The 21,752-nt window shown below is 40.2% G+C and overlaps 1 protein-coding gene across 1 annotated transcript in view; it reads right to left on the bottom strand.

Moving 5' to 3' along the window:
* Positions 1 to 21,752, bottom strand: part of SLC25A32 (solute carrier family 25 member 32) — a 49,242-nt gene that overhangs the window by 26,720 nt on the left and 770 nt on the right. The gene's annotated exons all lie outside the window — the stretch shown is intronic.

Genomic DNA, 21,752 nt, shown 5'->3' on the forward strand with positions numbered 1-21,752 from the left:
GAAAGCTGGACAGCTGCATGTAAATCAATGAAGTTAAAACACTCACTAACACCATATACAATAATAAGCTGAAACTGGCTTAAAGTCTTAAATATAAAACATGCCACCATAAAACTACTAGAATACAACATAGGCAAAACATTCTCTGACATAAAATCATACCACTGTTTTCTTAGGTCAGTCTCCAAGGCAAAAGAAATAAAAGCAAAAATAAATAAATGGGTCCTAATCAAACTTACATGTTTTTGCACATCAAAGGAAATGATAAACAAAAGGAAAAGATAATCTATGGACTGGGAGAAAATATTTGCAAATTATGCAGCCAACAAGGGCTCAATTTCCAAAATATACAAAGACCTCATACAGTTCAACAACAAAAAAACCAAACACCCAATTAAAAAAATGGGCAGAAGACCTGAACAGACATTTTTCCAAATTGGAAATGCAGATGGCCAACAGGCACATGAAAAGATGCTCAACATCGCTAATCGTCAGGGAAATGCAAATCAAAGTCACAATGAGCGATTACCTAATACCCATCAGAATGGCAAGCATCAAAAGGAACACAAACAACAAATGTTGGGAAAGTTGTGGAGAGAAAGGAACCCTTTTACACTGTCAATGGGAAAGCAAATTGGTGCAGCCATTGTGGAAAACAGTATGGAGGTTTCTCAAAAAAAATAACAAAACTAAAAACAGAGCTACCATATGACCCAGGAATTCCACTCCTGGGTACATATCCAGGGGGAAAAAAATAAGAACAAAAACACTCACTAACTTGAAAAGATACAGGCACCCCAATGTTCATAGCAACATTATTTGCAATTGCCAAGACATGGAAGCAACCTAAGTGTCAATCAACAGGTGAATGGATAAAGAAGCTGTAATACAATATATCTGCAAAATGGAATACTCAGCTATAAAAAAAATTGAAATTTTGCTATTTGCAGCGACATGGATGGACTTGAAGGGCATCATGCTAAGTGAAATAAGTCAAAGACAAATACTGTATGATATCACTTATATGTGGAATCTAAAAAATACAACTAGTGACTATAACAAAAAAGCAGTAGACTCACAGATATAGAGAACAAACTAGCAGTTACCAGTGAGTAGAGGGAAGGGAGGAGGAGCAATATAAGGGTAGAGGATTAAAATGTACAAACTATCAGGTATAAGTTGTAAGAATATATTGTAGTTTGAGGGGCAGGGCCTTGGGGGACTCTGGATGGAGTGGGTGGTGGAGGCGGTAGGAAGCGGAGCCCAGAGTGCCAGGAAAAGCTTGGACACTTTTCTACCATGCTGATGGCATTCTAAATATATTTGTCAGTTTTCCCAAATTTTAACTGAAGAAAGCCTTAAGAATTTATGCTTAAGGACTAAAGCGTGACTGCCAATTATCAGGCTTTCAGGATGAATCTGGAAAACCTCAGCAAGCTGGAACTCCTAACACTATTGAGTATTATCAAAGGAGAGCTTGAAGCAGGGGACCTTGTTATAGAAGCTTTAAAGAATTAGCTGAAAGAGTCTTGAGGTCTTCTCTCTGCCATGGGTGCAGGGGCTGAGGGCACAGCCAGCAGGCAGTACACCATGGGCTCTGAGGCAGCCCGCTGAAAGTTAAAGAAATATTAATAGAAGATGGCAGAGTAGGACTTGAGTTCACCTCCTCTCACAAAAACATAAAATTTACGATTAACTGCTGAATATCCATGGACAAAAAAGACTGGAACCTACCAAAAAAGATATTCTACACCCAAAGACAAAGAAACAATGAGACAGTAGGAAGGGTGCATTCACGATACAATCAAATCCCATACCTGCTGGGTGGGTGACCCACAAACTGGAAAAAAACTGTATCGCAGAGGTTCTCCCACAGGAATGAAAGTTCTGAGCCCCACGTCAGGTTCCCCAGTTTGGGGGGTCAGGCATTGGGAGAGGCCCCCACAGAGCATTTGGCTTTAAAGACCAGCAGGGTTTCATCGCAGGAACTCCACTCTTGAAGAGCACAGAGAAGGTCTCATGCGCCCTGGGACCCAAGGAGGAAGAAGTGACTTCACAGAAGCCTGGGCCAGACCTACCTGCTGGTCTTGGAGGTCTCCAGGGGAAGCAGGGGGCAGTTGTGGCTCACTGTGGGGACAAGGACACTGGTGGAGGAGGTACCAGGGAGTACTCACTGACGTGAGCTCTCCTGGAGGCAGCCATCTTGACACCAAGACCTGACCCCACCCAGCAACCTGTAGGCTGCTGTGCTGGGATGTCTCACAGCAAACAACCAGCATGGTGGGAACACAGCCCCACCCATCAGCAGACAGGCTGCCTAAAGTCTTCTGGAGCCCACAGGCACCTCTAAACACACCCCTAGAAACGGTCATGCCCACCAGAGGGACAAGACTCAGCTCTACCAACCAGAGGGCAGGCTCCAGTTCCTCCCACCAGGAAGACCGCACAAGCCTCGTAGACCAGCTTCACCCACCAGGGGGCAGACACCAGAAGCAAGAAGAATTATAATCCTGCAGGCTGCAGAACAGAGAAAGTTAGACAAAATGAGATGGCAGAGGAATATGTTCCAGACGAAGGAAAAAGACAAAACCCCAGAAGAACAGCTAAGTGAAGAGGAGATAGGCAGTCTACCTGAAAAAGAATTTAGAGTTATGATAGTAAAGATGATCCAAGATCTCGGAAAAAGGATGGAGGTACAAACCAAGAAGATACAAGAAATGTTTAACAAAGAACCAGAACAGATAAAGAACAGAGTTGAACAATACAATAACTGAATTGAAAAATAAAGTAGAAAGAATCAATAGCAGAATAAATGAGGCAGAAAAATGAATAAGTGACCTGGAAGACAGAATGGTGGAAATCATCGCCACAGAAGAGAATAAAGAAAAAAGAACGAAAAGGTATGAAGACAGTTTAAAAGACCTCTGGGACAACTTTAAACGCACCAATATTCACATGATAGGGGTCCCAGAAGGCAAAGAGAGAAAGGATCTGAGAAAACATTTGAAGAGCTAATAGCTGAAAACTTCCCTAGGGGCTTCCATGGTGGTGCAGCAGTTGGGAGTCTGCCTGCCGGTGGGGGGGATGCGGTTTCAGGCCCTGGTCTGGGAGGATCCCATGTGCCGCGGAGCAACTGGGCCCATGCGCCGCTGCTGCTAAGCCTGCGCTCTGGGGCCCGAGAGCTACAACTGCTGAAGCCCACGTGCCATGACTACTGAGGCCTGCGTGCCGTACAGCCCGTGCTCTGCGGCAGGAGAGGCCGCCGCAGTGAGAGGCCCACGCACCGCGGCGGGGAGTGGCTCCTGCTTGCCGTGGCTGGTGGGGCCAGCGCAGCCAAAAATAAATAAATAAATAAAACAAAAACCAAAAAACAAAAACAAAAACTTCCCTAATATGGGAAAGGAAACAGTCACCCAATTACAAGAAGCACAGAGAGCGAGCGTCACACAGGATAAACCCAAGGAGGAAAACACCAAGACACATTAATCAAATTGACAAAAATTAAAGACAAAGAGGAAATATTAAAAGCAACAAGGGAAAAGCAACAAATAACATACAAGGGAATCCCCATAAGGTTATCGGCGGATTTTTCAGCAAAAACTCTGCAGGCCAGAAGGGAGCGGCACAATATATTTAAAGTGGTGAAAGGGAAAAACCTACAACCAAGAATACTCTGCTCAGCAAGAATCTCGTTCAGATTTGAAGAAGAAATCAAAAGCTTTACAGACAAGCAAAAGCTAAGAGAATTCAGCACCATCAAACCACCTTTGCAACAATGCTAAAGGACACTGTTGGTGGGAATGTAAATTTATACAGCCACTAATAGAGAACAGTATGGAGGTTCCTTAAAAAACTGAAAAAAAGAACTACCATACGACCCAGCAATCCCACTACTGGGCATATACCCCGAGAATACCATAATTCAAAAAGAGACATGTACCACAATGTTCACTGCAGCACTATTTACAAAAGCCAGGACATGGAAACAACCTAAATGTCCATGGACAGATGAATGGATAAAGAAGATGTGACACATATATACAATGGAATATTACTCAGCCATAAAAAGAAACGAAATGGAGTTATTTGTACTGAGGTGGATGGACCTAGAGACTGTCATACAGAGTGAAGTAAGTCAGAAAGAGAAAAACAAATACCATATGCTAACACATATATATGGAATCTAAAAAAAAAAAAAAAAGGTTCTAATGAACCTAGGGGCAGGACAGGAATAAAGATGCAGACATAGAGAATGGACTTGAGGACATGGGGAAGGGTAAGGGTAAACTGGGATGAAGTGAGAGAGTGGCATGGACATATATACACTACCAAGTGTAAAACAGATAGCTAGTGGGAAGCAGCCACATAGCACAGGGAGATCAGCTCGGTGCTTTGTGTCCACCTAGAGGCGTGGGATAGGGAGGGTGGGAGGGAGACGCAAGAGGGAGGAGATATGGGGATATATGTATATGTATAGTTGGTTCACTTTGTTATACAGCAAAAACTAACACAATATTGTAAAGCAACTACACTCCAATAAAGATGTTAAAAAAAAATGCTAAAGGAACTTGACTAGGCAGAAGAGAAAAGGCCACAACTAGAAACAAGAAAATTACGAATGGAAAGCTTACTAGTAGAGGAAAACATACAGTAAAGGTAGGAAATCACCCCCACACAAATATGATATCAAAACCAGCAACTGCGAGGAGAGAACAAATGAACAAATACTGGAAATCCATTTGAAATAAAGATAACAGCAACTTCAAACAATATTGTGTATATAAAGACTGCTATAGCAAAACCTCATGGTAAGCACAAACCAAAAATCTACAACAGATACTCAAAAAAAGAAAAAGGAATCCAAACACAACACTAAAGATAGTCTTCAAATCACACGAGAAGGGAACAAAAAAGGAAAGGAAGAAAAAAATACCTACAAAAACAAATCCAAAACAGTTAGCAAAATGGCAATAAGAACATACATATTGGTAACTACCTTAAATGTAAATGGATTAAATGCTCCAACCAAAAGACAAAGACTGGCTGAATGGATATAAAAAGAAGATCCGTATATATGCTGTCTACAAGAGACCCAATTCAGATCTAGGGACACATACAGAATGAACACAAGAGTATAGAAAAAGGTACTCCATGCAAATGGAAATCAAAAGAAAGCTGGAGTAGCAATAGTCACATGAGACAAAATAAACTGTAAAATAAAGACTGTTAGAAGAGACAAAGGACACTACATAACGATCGAAGAATCAATTCAAGAAGATATATATCATATATCATATATATATACACACACATCCAACATAGGAGCACCTCAATATATAACACAAATGTTAACAACCATAAAAAGAGAAATTGACAGTAACACAATAATAGTGGGGGGTTTTAACACCCCACTAACATCAGTGTACACATCATTTAGACAGAAAATCAATATGGAAACACAGGTTTAAATGACACATTAGGCCAGATGGAGTTACTTGATATTTATAGAGCATTCCATCTGAAAGTAGCAGAATACACATTCTTCTCAAGTGCACATAGAACATTTTCCAGGACTGACCACATGCTGGGCCACAAAGCAAGCCTCAGTAAATTTAAAAAAAATTGAAATTTATTGAATTTCACAACATTATGAGATTATAAATCAACTACAAGAAAAAAACGGTAAAAAACCCACAAACACGTGGAGGCTAAACAATATGCTACTAAACAACCACTGGATCACTGAAGAAATCAAAGACGAAATCAAAAAATACCTAGATACAAATGAAAACAAAAACACGATGATCTAAAACCTACAGGATGCAGCAAAAGCACTTCTAAGAAGTTTATAGCAATACAATCTTACCTCAGGAAACAAGAAAACTCCCAAATGAACAACCTAACCTTATACCTAAAGCAAATAGAGAAAAGAACAAACAAAACCCAAAGTTAGCAGAAGGAAAGAAATCATAAAGATCAGAGCAGAAATAAATGAAATAGAGATGAAGAATACAAAAGATCAATGAAACGTAAAGCTGGTTCTTTGAAAATATAAACAAAATTGATAAACCTTTAGCCAGAGTTATCAAGGAAAAAGGGGCGAAGGCTCAAACCAAAATTAGAAATGAAAAAGGAGAAGTTACAACAGACTCCACAGAAATACAAAGGATTATAAGAGACTATTACAAGCAACTATATGCCAATAAAATAGATAACCCAGAAGAAATGGACAAATTCCTAGAAAGGTACAATCTCCCAAAACTGAACCAGGAAGAAATAGAAAATATGAACAGACCAATCACAAGTGCCGAAATTGAAACTGTGATTTAAAAACTCCCAACAGGGCTTCCCTGGTGGCGCAGTGGATAAGAATTTGCCTGCCAATGCAGGGGACACAGGTTCGATCCCTGGTCTGGGAATATCCCACATGCCACGGAGCAACTAAGCCCCTGTGCCACAACTACTGAAGCCCGCGTGCCTAGAGCCCATGCTCTGCAACAAGAGAAGCCACCGCAATGAGAAGCCCGAGCACCACAATGAAGAGTAGCCCCCGCTCGCCACAACTAGAGAAAGCCTGCATGGAGCAATGAAGACCCAACACAGCCAAAAATAAATAAATAAATATTTAAAATTTAAAAACAAACAAAAACCTCCCAACAAACAAAATCCAAGACCAGATGGCTTCACAGGTGAATTCTATCAAACAGTTAGAGAAGAGTCAACACCTATCCTTCTGAAACTGTTTTAAAAAATTGCAGCAGTAGGAACACTCCCAAACTCATTCTATGAGGCCACCATCACCCTGATACCAAAACCAAAGATACCACAAAAAAAGAAAACTACAGGCCAATATCACTGATGAACATAGACGCAAAAATCCTCAACAAAATACTAGCAATCTGAGTCCAACAACACATTAAAAGGATCTACACCATGATCAAGGGGGATTTATCCCAGGGATGCAAGGATTTTTCAATATCTGCAAATTAATCAGTGTGATACTCCACAGTAACCAACTGAAAAGTAAAAACCATATGATCATCTCAATAAATGCAGAAAAAGCTTTTGATAAAATTCAACACCCAATTATAAAAACTCTCCAGAAAGTGGGCATAGAGGGAACATATCTCAACATAATAAAGGCCATATATGACAATCCCACAGCTAACGTGTGAAAAGCTAAAAGTATTTCCTCTAAGATCATGCACAAGACAAGAATGTCCACTCTTGCCACTTTTATTCAACATAGTTTTGCAAGTCCTAGCCATGGCAATCAGAGAAGAAAAAGAAATAAAAGGAATCCAAATGGGAAAAGAAGTAAAACTATCACTGTTTGCAGATGCCATGATACTATACATAGAAAATCCTAAAGACGCCACCAGAAAACTACTAGAGCTCATCGATGAATTTGGTAAAGTTGCAGGACACAAAATTAACACACAGAATTCTGTTGCATTTCTTTATGCTAACAATGAAAGATCAGAAATTGAGGAAACAATCCCATTTACCATCACATCAACAAGAATAAAATGTCTAGGAATAAACCTAAGGAGGCAAAAGACCGGTACACCAAAAACTATTAAGACATTGATGAAACATCAAAGATGACACAAAACAGATGAAAATATATACGATGTTCTTGGACTGGAAGAATTAATATTGTCAAAATAACTATACTACCCACGGCAATCTACAGATTCAATGCAATCCCTCAAATTACCAATGGCATTTTTGCAGATCTGGAACAAAAAAAAAAAAAATCCTAAAATTCGTATGGAAACACAAATTCTTGAGAAAGAAAAACAGAGCTGGAGGCTTCAGGCTCCCTGACTTCAGAGTATACTATAAAGCTACAGTAAACAAAACAGCATGGTATTGGCACAAAGACAGACTTACAGATCAATGGAACAGGATAGAAAGTCCACAAATAAACCAACACACTTATGGTCAATTATGTACGACAAAGGAGGAAAGAAAATACAATGGAGAAAAGACAGTCTCTTCAATAAGTGGCACTGGGAAAACTGGACAGCCACATGTAAAAGAATGAAATTAGAACACTCTCTAACACCATACACAAAACTAAACTCAAAATGGATTAAAGACCTAAATGTAAGAACAGATACTATAAAACTCTTAGAGGGAAACATAGGCAGAACGTTCTTTGACATAAATCGCAGCAACATCTTTTTGGATCAACCCCCCAAAGAAATAAAAATAAAAAGAAAATAAACAAAGAGGACCTTAATACACTTAAAAGCTTTTGTATAGAAATGGAAACCATAAATAAAATGAAAAGATAACCCACAGAATGGGAGAAAATATGTGCAAATGATGCAACCGACAAGGGATTAATCTCCAAAATATACCAGCTCACGCAACTCAACATTAAAAAACAAACAACCCAATCAAAAAAGGGGCAGAAGATCTAAATAGACATTTCTCCAGAGATGACATCCAGATGGCCGACAGGCACATGAAAAGATGCTCAGCATCACTAATTATCAGAGAAATGCAAATCAAAACTACAATGAGGTATCACTTCAAAGCGGTCAGAAAGGCCATCATCAAAAAGTCTACAAACAATAAATGCTGGAAAGGGTATAGAGAAAAGGGAAAACTCCTACACTGTTGGTGGGAATGTAAATTGGTACAGCCACTATGGAGAACATTATCAAGGGTCTGTAAAAAAATAAAAATAGAGCTACCGTATGATCCGGCAGTCCCATTCCTGGGCATATATCCGGAGAAAACTCTCATTTGAAAAGATACATGAACCCCAATGTTCACTGCAGCACTATTTACAACAGCCAAGACATGGAAGCAACCTAAACGTCCACTGACAGATGAATGGATAAAGAAGATGTGGTATACACACACACACACACACACACACACACACACAAGAAATACTACTCAGCCATAAAAAAGAATGAAATAATACCATTTGCAGCAATGTGGATGGATCTATCATACTAAGTGAAGTCAGACAGACAAATATCATATGATATCGCTTATATGTGGAATCTAAAAAAAATGATACCAATGAACTTATTTACAAAACAGAAACAGACTCAGAGATTTAGAAAACAAACTTATGGTTACCACAGAGGAAAGGTGGGGGGCAAGGGATAAATTAGGAGGTTGGGATTAACATATACACACTATTATATATAAAATAATCAACAAGGACCTACTGTATAGCACAGGAAACTCTACTCAATACTCTGTAATAACGTATATGGAAAAAGAATAGATATATGTATATGTATAATGAATCGCTTGCTGTACACCTGAAACTAACACAACGTTGTAAATCAACTATACTCTAATATAAAATAAAAAAATTTGTAAAAGAAATAGTAATATTAAAAAAATATATTGTACAACATGGGGAATAAAACAAATATTTTATAAGTATAAATGGAGTATAACCTCTAAACATTGTGAATCCCTACACTGTACACTGTAACATGTAATATTGTACATCAACTACTCAATACAAAAAAGAAGCACTGAAAAAGTTTTCAACCTCACCAATAAAATACGAATTAGACAAGGTAGCTTTTTTTTTTCCCCTCCAGACAGAAACCAATTTTAAGGTTTGTTAATTCCCAGTGTTGGTGTGGGTATTTGGAAATAGACACTTCCATGGCCTTTCTGAGAGCAGTTTAACACTAATAAAAATTCAAATGCAAATTATTCTTTGACTTAGCAGTTCCATTTCTAAAAATATATCCTATAGAAATATAGCCCCAAATCTACAAAGATACACATAGAACGATGTTCACTGAAGCGTCTTCTGCAACAGCAAAAGTGAGAGTAATTTCAACATCCACCAATAGGGAAATGTTTAAATAAATTATGATACATGTACACTGTGGACTACTCTGAATATTTAGAAAAATTGAGAGCTATGAAACTAATAGATTGAAACACTGCATATGGTTAATAGTAGCTATCTGCAGGGAACGAGACTGGCTGTGAGTGGTTGTAGGGGGAGAATGATAAAGAGAATTCAACAATACAAATTTCATAATGTAAAAAGTAAACAAAGATGACATATACCTTTTGTAATAAAATAAAACAGCAGCCCTAGGGAAATTTTTATTTCTGTTATCCTTCACTCAAGAATATTTTCAGATGCTTTATATCTGCAACTGAAATAGAGTAATTTTAAAACCTTTTCCATGTAATAAATATTAAACCAGCATACAATCATTAAAAATGGCTTTTTGAAAAGCAAAACGTGTATGCTGCAGAACATTTACAAAATATAGAAGGAATAAAGAAAATAAAATCACAATGCCACCACTCCAAGATGACTACCCTTATGGTGGTATATTTCCTCCCTTTCTTTTTTTGTCTGTGGATATAAATGCCAGTTCTCTATCCCTAGACCAGACCTTTTGCTTATCTTCAGATCTACATAGATAAATGCAACTAACAAAAGTTGCAGTTTGAACATATCCAAAATTGAACTAGTATTCCCTATCCCTATTGCAGCTGCTCTTATTCTGCTGATCCATATTGGTCAATAAACAGAACTACCATCTACACAGATGCTCCAGACAGAAACCTGGGGACCATCCATGAACACTCCTCCTTTTACAACCTCTTACCAATTAAGATGTCCTGTTGATTCTGTATCACAAGTCTCTCCTGGACCCATTCACATCTCTCAGTTCACACTGCCATCACCCTACTTCAGGACACCATTTCTCAACTAGAAACAGAATTTAAATTAGCCTTCTTATATCCAGTTTTGCTGCCCCGCCCCCATTAATTGCACTGTAGGTTAGGTAATCTTTCTAGAAACATGCATTTCAATAAGTCATTTATCCACTTAAAACTATTCTACACCCCAAACAATAAAGAACATATTCCTTAACATAGTACATAAGGCCCTCCATCACTCTTCTGCAACAAGCCCCAGTCTCCTCTTTATTCTCTCCCTGCATTCAGTGATGCTGCCTTACGGAACTTACTGCATAGTGCCTGGCTCATTGAAGTTTGCGCTTCAAAATGTGTGATGAAAATTGCTAGAATGTTCAACAACTTTCAGCTCTTATACAGTCTCTGACCTTAACACTTTGGCACACGCTACTCTGTCTACCATGAACATTCTCTTCTTACCTATTCCTTCACACAGTTAACTTTGATTCCTCTTTCAGGTCTCAGTTTAACAATCATTTCCTTTGGGGATCCTTTCCTACCCTCTAGATGGGGTCAAGTTTCTCTGTTCCCATGGCACACCATACTTTCCCTACCACAATAAAACACTCTTCACTGCAATTATTAGTTTTTTTGTTCAATTATCACGGCTTCTCAGTAGCAAGATGCTCTGTGAGGGCAGAGACTACTACTTCCTCATTGCAATATGCCTACTCCTATCATAGTGCTTGGTACATTGCAGGCTCTCAATATATATGTGTTCAATTAATAAAGCCTGAGTATCTTCTGTTTCCTTTCCAGATCCAGGGTCCACCTCTCTCAACCACGTTCTGCTCCAGAAGCCTGATCTTGCCTTCTAGCTTCTAGCTGAGTTGGGTTACTGGGGAGCCCTGGCAGATCAAAGGGATGGAAGAGAGCAGATACAGATATTTATTCTTGCAGGGGTTGCCTTGGGCACGCTGCATTCCTCTACTGAAGGTCACAGCTCCTCTCAAGGTGGCTCTCTCTCAACGACTCTTTCTCCCTGTCCTTTGGCCCTTCAGGTGACAGCAGCCCAAACTGTTTCTAGCCCCCAATACTACATTATTCCTTACGGTTTTCCTATGATCTGCTTACATCTTTGTAAACAATCCTTTTAGGCCCCCCCATGGCCCAGAGCTATACTATTTTGAATGTGCCTTCTGTTTCCTACAGGGAAATGGCATGGAAGAGAATGCCAAATTTATAATCTTAATTATGTTTTTTATAAAATTGGTGTATCGTAAAATAAGGTTTCCAGAAGACTCGAAAGAAAAAAAAAACGATTTCAACAATGACATGATGGTTTTGCCTCTCACAGATATCCCATCATTTGTACAAACAGCCCTCTAGTTGACATGTGAATTGTTTTTTCCTCTTTGCTATTATTAAAAGGTCTCTAAAGAAAATTCTGTTCAACAACTTTTTTTCTTATATCCTTAGAATGGGAATTAGAAGGGGTCAAAGAGTATAAATTTGTTCAAATACACATAGAAACTGCCCCCCAGAAAGTTTATACAAATTACAGTCCACTAGTCATACTCAGGCATGCCCAGTTCACCGTCCCCTTGCCACTACTTTACTGTGCATACTGCAGCCTGGCAAAGAACCACTGACTGTTTACCAATGCCAGGCAAAGGGGGAAAAGTCAATCTCTTTCATCATTAATCTGACAATGTTACACCATGAAATGAGATTAAAGTACACTAGGCTTTGTTAGAAGAACTGGGTTTGATATCTAACTTCTCTAATTAGCTACTGGTCTTTTCTTCCTGAGCTTTAGTGTCCTCTTTAAGTGGGGATAAATATTACCTACCTTGCAGGTTGTCGTGAGGTTTATAAAAGATAAGTTTAAAAGCAAATAGCAGAGTTACTGGTTCTCAAGAAATGTTTTGCTGTGTTCTTTATAATCTTTCTGATGCTTCCCTTGGATTTTATGGCTCTCATTCTCCTGTATAAATGTCTTCTAAGTAAATTTTCCTTTCATTAATAAGCTCACAACACAAGTTCTCTCTTGAGGTTAAAAAAAAGCAAACAAAAAAAAATACAAACCACAAAACACCATCTTTCCTTTTCACAGATATGAACCAATGATTTCTTTGTTTTAAGAAGTCAACCCTAGAAGTGTAGAGTACGAACTATCTCAGTAATAGGCAACAACATTCTGTACCCTATACTTCCTTAATACTATAATCTTATCTACTTTATCATATAGTTAGGATCAAATCTTTAATTTTGAAAGATGTCTGCTTGTTCACAGATAATTATTTATTTAAAAAAATTAAGAAAATGATTTATTGACTATCACTGCCAGGCAAAGAAGGAATATAAACCCAAGTAGGACACAAACCCTGACCCTGAGGAAGATATAATCTGCAAGGCAAAATGGACAAGCAATCTCATTACAAAGTTATGAGCACCATGGTAAGCCTATGAAGTGCTATAGGAATATAGAGGAAACACGATCAACACTTGTGTATGGAGGAACTGGGGGGATGTAGGAGGGTGACAGGGAAAGTGGGAGAGCAGATACTGGGTAGAGCCCTGAAGATTGATTAGAAACTTGTCTTTGGGAAAAGGAGAGAAAGTTTATCTCTAGACAAGTGGAACAGCTGGTACAAATACATGAAGTATCACAGCGCCTGGCACTGCTGGGGAGAATACTGGGGGCATGGTTCAGCTGAAGTAAACAGCTGTTAGAGGGAAAGGTTGGTAGGAAATCAGCCACTAAAGAAGGGTAAGGGCCTGTTTAAGGACTGAATTGTGTCCTTCCTCCAGTTCATATATTGAAGCCCAAACCCCCAATGTAACTGTATTTGGAGACAGGGCCTTTAAGGAGATAATTAAGATTAAATGGGGTCATAAGGGTGGGGCCTAATTCAATAGGACTGGTGGGTCCTTATAAAGAGGAAGACACACTAGGAGTGCATATGCCCAGAGAAAAGGTCACGTGAGGACACAGCCAGAAGGAAGTCATTTGTAAGCCAAGGAGAAAGGTCTCACCCAGAAAGAAATCAACCCTGCTGGTCCCTTGATCTTGAACTTCCAGCCCCCAGAACTATGAGAAAATCATTTACTGTTGTTTAAGCCACTCTGTGGTATTTTGTTATGGTAGCCCTAGCAGACTAAGATAGACTTAATTGCAAAGGTTCTTGAAAATCACAAAAGAGAGTCTGCCTATGATCTCAAAGTCCCATATTTCTCAAACTTGGGTTCAAGTGTGCCTAAGATAACCAAATATGTGTTTAGAAAGGAGACCCTGGCACCCTGGGGGGAATGAATTTGAAGGTGGAAAACCTGGAAGCAAGAAAACAAGAGGCCACTGCAAAGTTACTAAGATGAAGAGGATCTGAATTAGGGCCTCTCTAATGTAGAATTAAAATTGCTATGTAAATAAAATACAGTAAATCCCCTACATACGAACAAGGTCCATTCTGAGAGCGCATTTGTAAGTCCAATTTGTTCATAAGTCCAACACAGTTAGCCTAGGTACCCAACTAACACAATTGGCTATACAGTACTGTACTGTAATAGGTTTATAATACTTTTCACACAAATGATACGTAAAAAACAAACAAAAAATAAAGAAAACATTTTTAATCTTACAGTACCTTGAAAAGTACAGTAGTACAGTACAATAGCTGGCCTACAGGGGCTGGCATCGCGTGAACAGGCAAGAAGACTTACTGACTGAAGGAGGGAGAGGAGGTGGGAGATGGTAGAGCTGAAGGATCCTCAGCAATAGGAGACGGAGGGCAGGCTGCAATCTCACTCACGCCTGACGCTGATGGCACAGGTTCTGGTTCCTTGCTGGATTCAATTCTATCTACCCTCTTGAAAAAATGATCCAGTGATGTCTGGGTAGTAGCTCTTTTTCCCTTGTCATAGATGACACGGTAGCACTGCACTGCATTCTGAATGCCTGCTGCAACCTTCGTGTACTGTTCTACATTCAGGTCCTGTGCCTCAAAAACAAACAGTGCCTCCCCAAATAAAGAAAAGAAAATCCCCTTGCCATTTCCTGCATCGTGAATCTCTTTGGTTCTTCAGTTACTCTTTCTTCCTCTTGTCTCTTCATCCTTTCTCTGGGCCTCCAATTCCATCAGGTCTTTATTAGTAAGCTCCTCGTTTTACACAGCAAGGAGTTCAGTGAAGTCGTCCTCTTGCAGACCTAGCTCCAGCTTTTCGCTGAGAGTCATTACGTTGCTCTTTGGACTCCATCCACCTTCTCAAACCCATGAAAATCATCAACAAACTGCAGGCAAAGGTTCTTCCAAACCCCATTCATGGTGACAGCCGTAACCTCATGCCAAGAAAAGTCAATGTTTTTTATGGCCTTGTAGATGTTATAGTCCCTCCAAAATTGTTGCAAGGTTCTTCCCGATTCATCACTCGCCTTTACTGCCTAACGAAAAGTGTGATGTAAAAAATATTTTTTGAAAGTCACTATAACTCCCTGGTCCATAGGTTGGATAAGTGATGTACTATTTGGTGGCAGATGGCAGATACTTTGACTTTGGGATGAAAGTTGTCCATGAATGGAGGGTGGCCCGGAGCACTGTCAAGCAGCAAAAGAATGTTGAATGGGAGATCCTTCTCCACGCAGTATTTCTCTACCTCTGGGATAAAGTGGTGGAAAAACCAGTCCTGGAAAATGGCCCGTGTAACCCAGGCTTTGGGGTTATTCTTCCATACAAGAGAAGCCCTTGGCTATGTTTTTAAGGGTCTTGGGTTCTCTGAATGATAAACTAAGAGAGGCTTCAGCTTCACATCACCGGAAGCATTGCCACCAGACAGAGTCATCCTATCCTTTGGTGCCTTATAGCCTGGCATCAACTTTTCCTCCTTACTGTTGTAATGTCAGTCTGGCATCCTCTTCCAGTACAGTCCTGTCTCATCCACATTAAAAACCTGCTCAGGTAAACACATGCCTTCAATAATTTCTCAAAGCGTTTCATGAAATTCCCAGGGAGCTACCGTATCTGCACTCGCTGCCTCACCACTTACTTTTACGTTGTGAGGTTAGCTCTAGCCTTGAACCGATGAAACCAGCCATGGTTGGCGTTAAAAGATGAGCCCTCTGATTCTCTGCTGTTTCTTCTTCAAGTCTTCATAAAGGCTTTTAATTTTCTCTTGAATCAGCATTAAGCTGAGCGGGACTCGACGCTGATGCTGATCCTGCATCTACACACCGAGAAGTTTCTCCATCTCCTCCATCACTTTTCCACGCTTCTTTGATATTATTGTCAACATCATCGGCACAGCAGACTTCACAAATTCCGTGATCTTGCCCTTGTTCTTTAGAATCATGCCAATGGTTGAACAGTTCATGTTATAAGAACGAGCGACGTCTACCATCTTTTTGCCTCGCTCCACTCTCTCAATTATTCACTTCTGTTTCCATCGTTATTACTTGGCGCTTCTTAGCAGTACCAGCTACATCACCACTGCTTTTACACCTGCTTCCGGACATCATGGGCTTGAAATAAAGATACTATACTACTGTACTCTACACAGCACTGTAAAGTACACAAAAGCACAACCACTTGTAGAGGGTGCACGCACGTGACGATGTATGCCAGACACGTGAACTTACATGATTGGACATCGAACACACATTCGCATCTTTGAAAGTTCACGACTTGAAGGTTTGTATGTATGGGACTTACTGTACAGTGAATACTTTTGGCCTAAATGGCCTCATAATTGTCTTAAAAACACTTGCCACCGAAGATTTAGTAGGTGCATCTAAATACCTCCTGCGTAACTGTTACAATGGCCTACAATAGTACTAAAAGATGTCAACAGACACAATTGGAAGATAAAAGTTTGCTGTGCAGGAGGGAGGCAAGATAGGGGACACTAATTTTTACTACCCTATTACAACCTGTTTCATTTGTTGGGTATTAGTTTTACCCCTCCTTTCCTCTGTTACGCTGAAGAGTTGGTAAAACCAATCCCCTCCACCTGTACTCTATGTCAGCATTTTGAAACCTGCAGATGGGTCAAGAAATTGATTGAGGAGATCATTAAAACAAAACAAAACCCCAAACCAAAACAACAAAAAACCCGCACCAACAACAGACTGGAATAGAAGACAATATAAATGACATCACAAGTAGTAAGGATAACTATTACCGTAAGAAACTTGTTTCAGTAATATGTGTACATGTGTGCTCGCACCAGATAGCAAAGATAAAATTTATTTCCTACTGAGGGCTGTGGCCAAAAAGTTTAAAAGAGACTGCTCTAGATTCTGCTTAGAACCCCTTAGAATTCTCACTCATTAGCTTCCTGTCTCCATCTCCAATCTCTTTCTCACTTTTAGTTTTTTCCCATCAAAATGTAAACACTAAAGTATCTCCTGAGTGTCTCCTCTCAGATCCCAGTGCCTCCATGTCAGTTAAGCTTCTGGAAGAGATAACTACAATCTCAGCATGGACTTTCTCACCTCCATTGTTTCTCAATCCACTGCAAGCTGGTTTGGGCCTCCACCTGCTACTGCAGGTTAAAGACCTCCAAGTGCACTTTGGGATTCCTCTCTATTTAACCCTTGAGCAGCACCTGACATCGTTTACCTCCTAAAACACACTTCTTTGGGCTAGTTTCACTCTCTCCTGATTTTCCTCTTACTTCTTTGGCCACTAAATTTCCTTTGCAGCCTCCTTCTCTTCTGCCCATCCTTTAAATGCTGATTTTTTTAGGCAGTCTTTCCACTCAACAGGGGTAGTCTCTCAATCTTTAAGTAGCTTCAATTTCTATCCCTGCGCTATGGTTTCCACATCTCTAGTCCTGATTTCATTCCTAACATCCAGACCTGGCTTCCATTTTTACATGGCATAAAAGATGTGTCAATCCAGAAGCTTAACTTTCTGGAATAATTTTCATTTCAACCTTTAGCATTTTACCCTTTAGTTATACCAAACTACCCACTTATGGTTTCAGTCTAACAGCATATGCTTAGTTATACCAAACTACCCACTGATGGTTTCAGTCTAACAGCATATACTATGAAATCAGACTTCCTGGGTTTGAACCCCAATTCCAACACTTACTGTGTGACCCTGAGTAAGTTACTAGATTACTCTGTGCCTGAGTTTTCTCATCCACAAAATGGTAAAAATAACAGAACCTAACTTTAAAAGTTACAGAGAATTAAGTGAGTTAATACATATAAAGCTCCTAAAAGCATGCCTGGCACATAGCAAACATTCGGTAAGTATTACTTTATTTATGCTACTGGGTCTTCCAATACCACATACATACAAAACTTGACTGTATGCTATTCTTGTTATGGGCTCTACATTTTGGTTCCTTGATTAACCTACAGATTAGGATTTCAGGTTATTTTAGAAAATTACTACTTTTATACCTCACTCACATTCTTTGTTGGGGCTCCCTCTCATCAATCTTGATGACTTAAAGTGTCATCTTGAACACTTTAAGTCTTGAAGTTATAAGGGGCCTCAATAATCACCTCAAGTGACCTTTCCACCCAACACAATAATATTTTCTAACCTCTGTCATCCAACTGCTGAACCACTGCCCATCATTGCCAGTTTCACTTCTGAGCACCAGCACTTTGCCAGGCCAAAATCTGCTTCCCTGTAATTTCCACCCAACCTCTGTCTGACCTTCAGATCACCTTCAATAAGGCAGCTCCCTTTCTCACATGGCAGTTCTTATACCTTAAGTCCCTCCCACCCCCTAAGTTAAACTAGTTCCTCCAGTCATTTCTCGTATGAAATGATTTCTAATCCTTTGACTACTCTGGACACCTCTGAGTTCCAATCTGTACCTGAACTCATTGAAATATTGCAGGTTTGGTTTAATGGTCAAGACTAACACCCCCATCACTAGGTATTATAATTTTATTATAAGGGCTTAATTTTATGAAAGCATAAAAACTCTAGTACTAATGCTGGTGGCCAGGCAACTATTTTGATTTCAGTTATTCATCTTCCTAAGTTTTCTTCTTTCTTATCACCATTTCACAGCCACACTATGGGCTTGTTATTACAAAGTTCTGCTTCAACTCCTAGATCTTTAATTTTGTCCCCCAATCCTATCTCAATCACGTCAGCCCTACTGGCCTCCTAATACTCTCACCATTTCACCAAGACTACCAATATTCTCAGGTACCAAGAATTCCCTTTTCTCAGGCACAGTTTGCTTCACAGCACTGTCTTAAACTCATCAGGCCAACCACACTATTCCTCAATGATCACCTCAACCATCACCTCTTCTGCTCTTACATAAAATGCTGCAGAAGAGAAATACCAAGTCATATAGGCCTGCACCTGCACCCAAGTCCAGAATTCCTGCCTTCATGTTCAAGCCACAGTATACCAGGAATTCCTAGAGGTACTGGGGTAAGTCGTTAAGTGCCAGAGGGTACTTGAGTTAGCCTGCCTGGATTCAAATTCAGATCTATCTTTACAAACTTGTGACTTGGGCAAGTTAGTCAGCTTCGATTATTCTCACCTGTATAACAGGGATAATAAATTCACAGGGTTGTTCAGAGTAGTAAATGATATAATGCAAGTAAGGTTCTTAGTTCATTGCTCTTGCTGCAAGTAAATGCTCAATGAATGTTCCCTGTTGTCATAATTATTATTTGTGTGTGCATGGTAAACTATGGAAATTATATGCCTCTGTGGGTTTTCTTCTAGGGAGAACACTCCATAATTTCCACTGATTTTCAATGGCTTCTTGCCTCCTCTCCAGCTGTCAAAAATTTTAGTCCTTCTCTGGGGAACCTCAAGATCTAATGGAGGGCTTCCCTGGTGGCACAGTGGTTGAGAATCTGCCTGCCAATGCAGGGGACACGGATTCGAGCCCTGGTCTGGGAAGATCCCACATGCCGCGGAGCAACTAGGCCCGTGAGCCACAACTACTGAACCTGTGCTCCACAACAAAAGAGGCTGCGACAGTGAGAGGCCCGCGCACCGCAATTAAGAGGGGCCCCCGCTCGCCGCAAGTAGAGAAAGCCCTCGCACAGAAACGAAGACCCAACACACCCAAAAATAAATAAATAAATAAATTTATAATTAAAAAAAAGGATCTAATGGAACATTTACAGATACACATATATATCCGTGGTCATCACCAATCTACACTTTTCTTTTTTTTTTTTTTTTTTTTTTTTTTGCGGTACGCGGGCCTCTTACTGTTGTGGCCTCTCCCGTTGCGGAGCACAGGCTCCGGACGCACAGACTCAACGGCCATGGCTCACGGGACCAGCTGCTCCGCGGCATGTGGGATCTTCCCAGACCAGGCATGAACGCGCGTCCCCTGCATCGGCAGGCAGACTCTCAACCACTGCGCCACCAGGGAAGCCCTACACTTTTCTTAACAGTCTATCTCTACTCATGTTTTCGTATTTGGATTTATTCCATTTTGTCCTTAATTTTATGTTGTCTACAATTACTTTTTATTTGACTAAGTCTCAAACCTACCATTAGAATTTAAGTTTTCTGAGGGCAAGAACTTTAGGTGCTTCTGTATCCCATACAGCAGTCTACAAATGTTAAAAGACCAATATACACCAGGTGAACAGAATACAATTACCTAACTCTTTAAGATAATCGACTTCTGATCTAATTCTCATGGTAGAAATTAACTTGTAGTAATGAAATAGAGCAGGACCCTATGGTCCTTTCCCCCCCACATCCTCCGCCTGCCTTTTGCCTGTAGAAAAACTTTGGTCAGTGAATAAGTTTAGGGCTTCCCTGGTGGTGCAGTGGTTGAGAGTCCGCCTGCCGATGCAGGGGACACGGGTTCGTGCCCCGGTCCGGGAAGATCCCACATGCCACGGAACAGCTGGGCCCATGAGCCACGGCCGCTGAGCCTGCGCGTCTGGAGCCTGTGCTCCACAACGGGAGAGGCCACAACAGTGAGAGGCCCGCATACCGGAAAACAAACAAACAAACAAACAAACAAACAAAAAAAAGAGTAAGTTTAATTAGAGAACTGAGAAAATATGGAAGCAAAGGAAAACGGTCAAACAGGACCAAATAATAATAATTTACTCATTCAGCAAAGTCAAGGACCTTTAGTTCCTCTTCAAGGGCTGTAGATAATATTCTGAGCCATATACTTTGAGCTGTTTTGTAGATACTGAAATGCTCGCCAGGTGGAAGAAGTTAACTACATGATGACTAGATTAGCCATGACATAAGCTGCCACAATTCCAAGAACTGGCCTCAAAGAAATGGGAACAAACCGACCCTGGAACTGAAGACTAGCTGTACTTAAAACAATAAAGATTATGCTGCACGACCAATTTCAAGATGACTGTCAGAGCTGCTTGTGTTGTTTCTACATGTAGCCCCCTCCCTCCGCCTATAAAAGGTCTTACCGACTGACTGTCCGGGAAGGGGGTGTGGGAATCAGTCTTTGGACACGAGCGGCCCTCCCGCCCCCAGATGCCTGCCTCTGAAATAAAGCAAACTTTCCCTTCCACCAACTTTGCCTCTTTATTGGCTTTTGAATGGCGAGCAGCCGGACCCCACTTTTAGTAATAGTAATAAGAGAACAGAAATGACAGAAAATACTTTCCAAATAAAGTTATCAAAGATCTTCTTTGAAGCTATCTTTTCCAGAATTTAACGTTGAGTTTATCTGTTAAAGTACTTTGTTAATTGCAATATACTTAATTCACTTAACTCAATGAAATTAATTCAATAAAGCCAAATAAAGAATACTATTTGAATTCTAGCTAGTTATTCCTTCACAGGACATTCCTTCACAGGACACCGTAAACACCAAAACCAAACTTTCAAGAGAATTCTATCCCAACCTCATTCCTAACCCTCTGCTAAGGATTACTCCCTACTCCAAGCACTTGCATTTTCCCTCTCAGCCCTGCGGCCAAACACGTGACTATCCTTAGCTTTCAAAGTACAGGTTTCCCTGGCTATGCGAAAGTAAAGCATGAAAGCTTTAATAAGCCAAAACTGCATAAAGCGAAGAAGCAATTACCGTAACACACACCTTGCTAATGGATGCACAACATAAATCCAGATAAAGCACAGATGCTCACAGACACAGTTCAAAGT

This window comes from Delphinus delphis, chromosome 17, assembly GCF_949987515.2.
Source record: "Delphinus delphis chromosome 17, mDelDel1.2, whole genome shotgun sequence".
In the NCBI taxonomy this organism is placed as follows: Eukaryota; Metazoa; Chordata; class Mammalia; order Artiodactyla; family Delphinidae; genus Delphinus; species Delphinus delphis.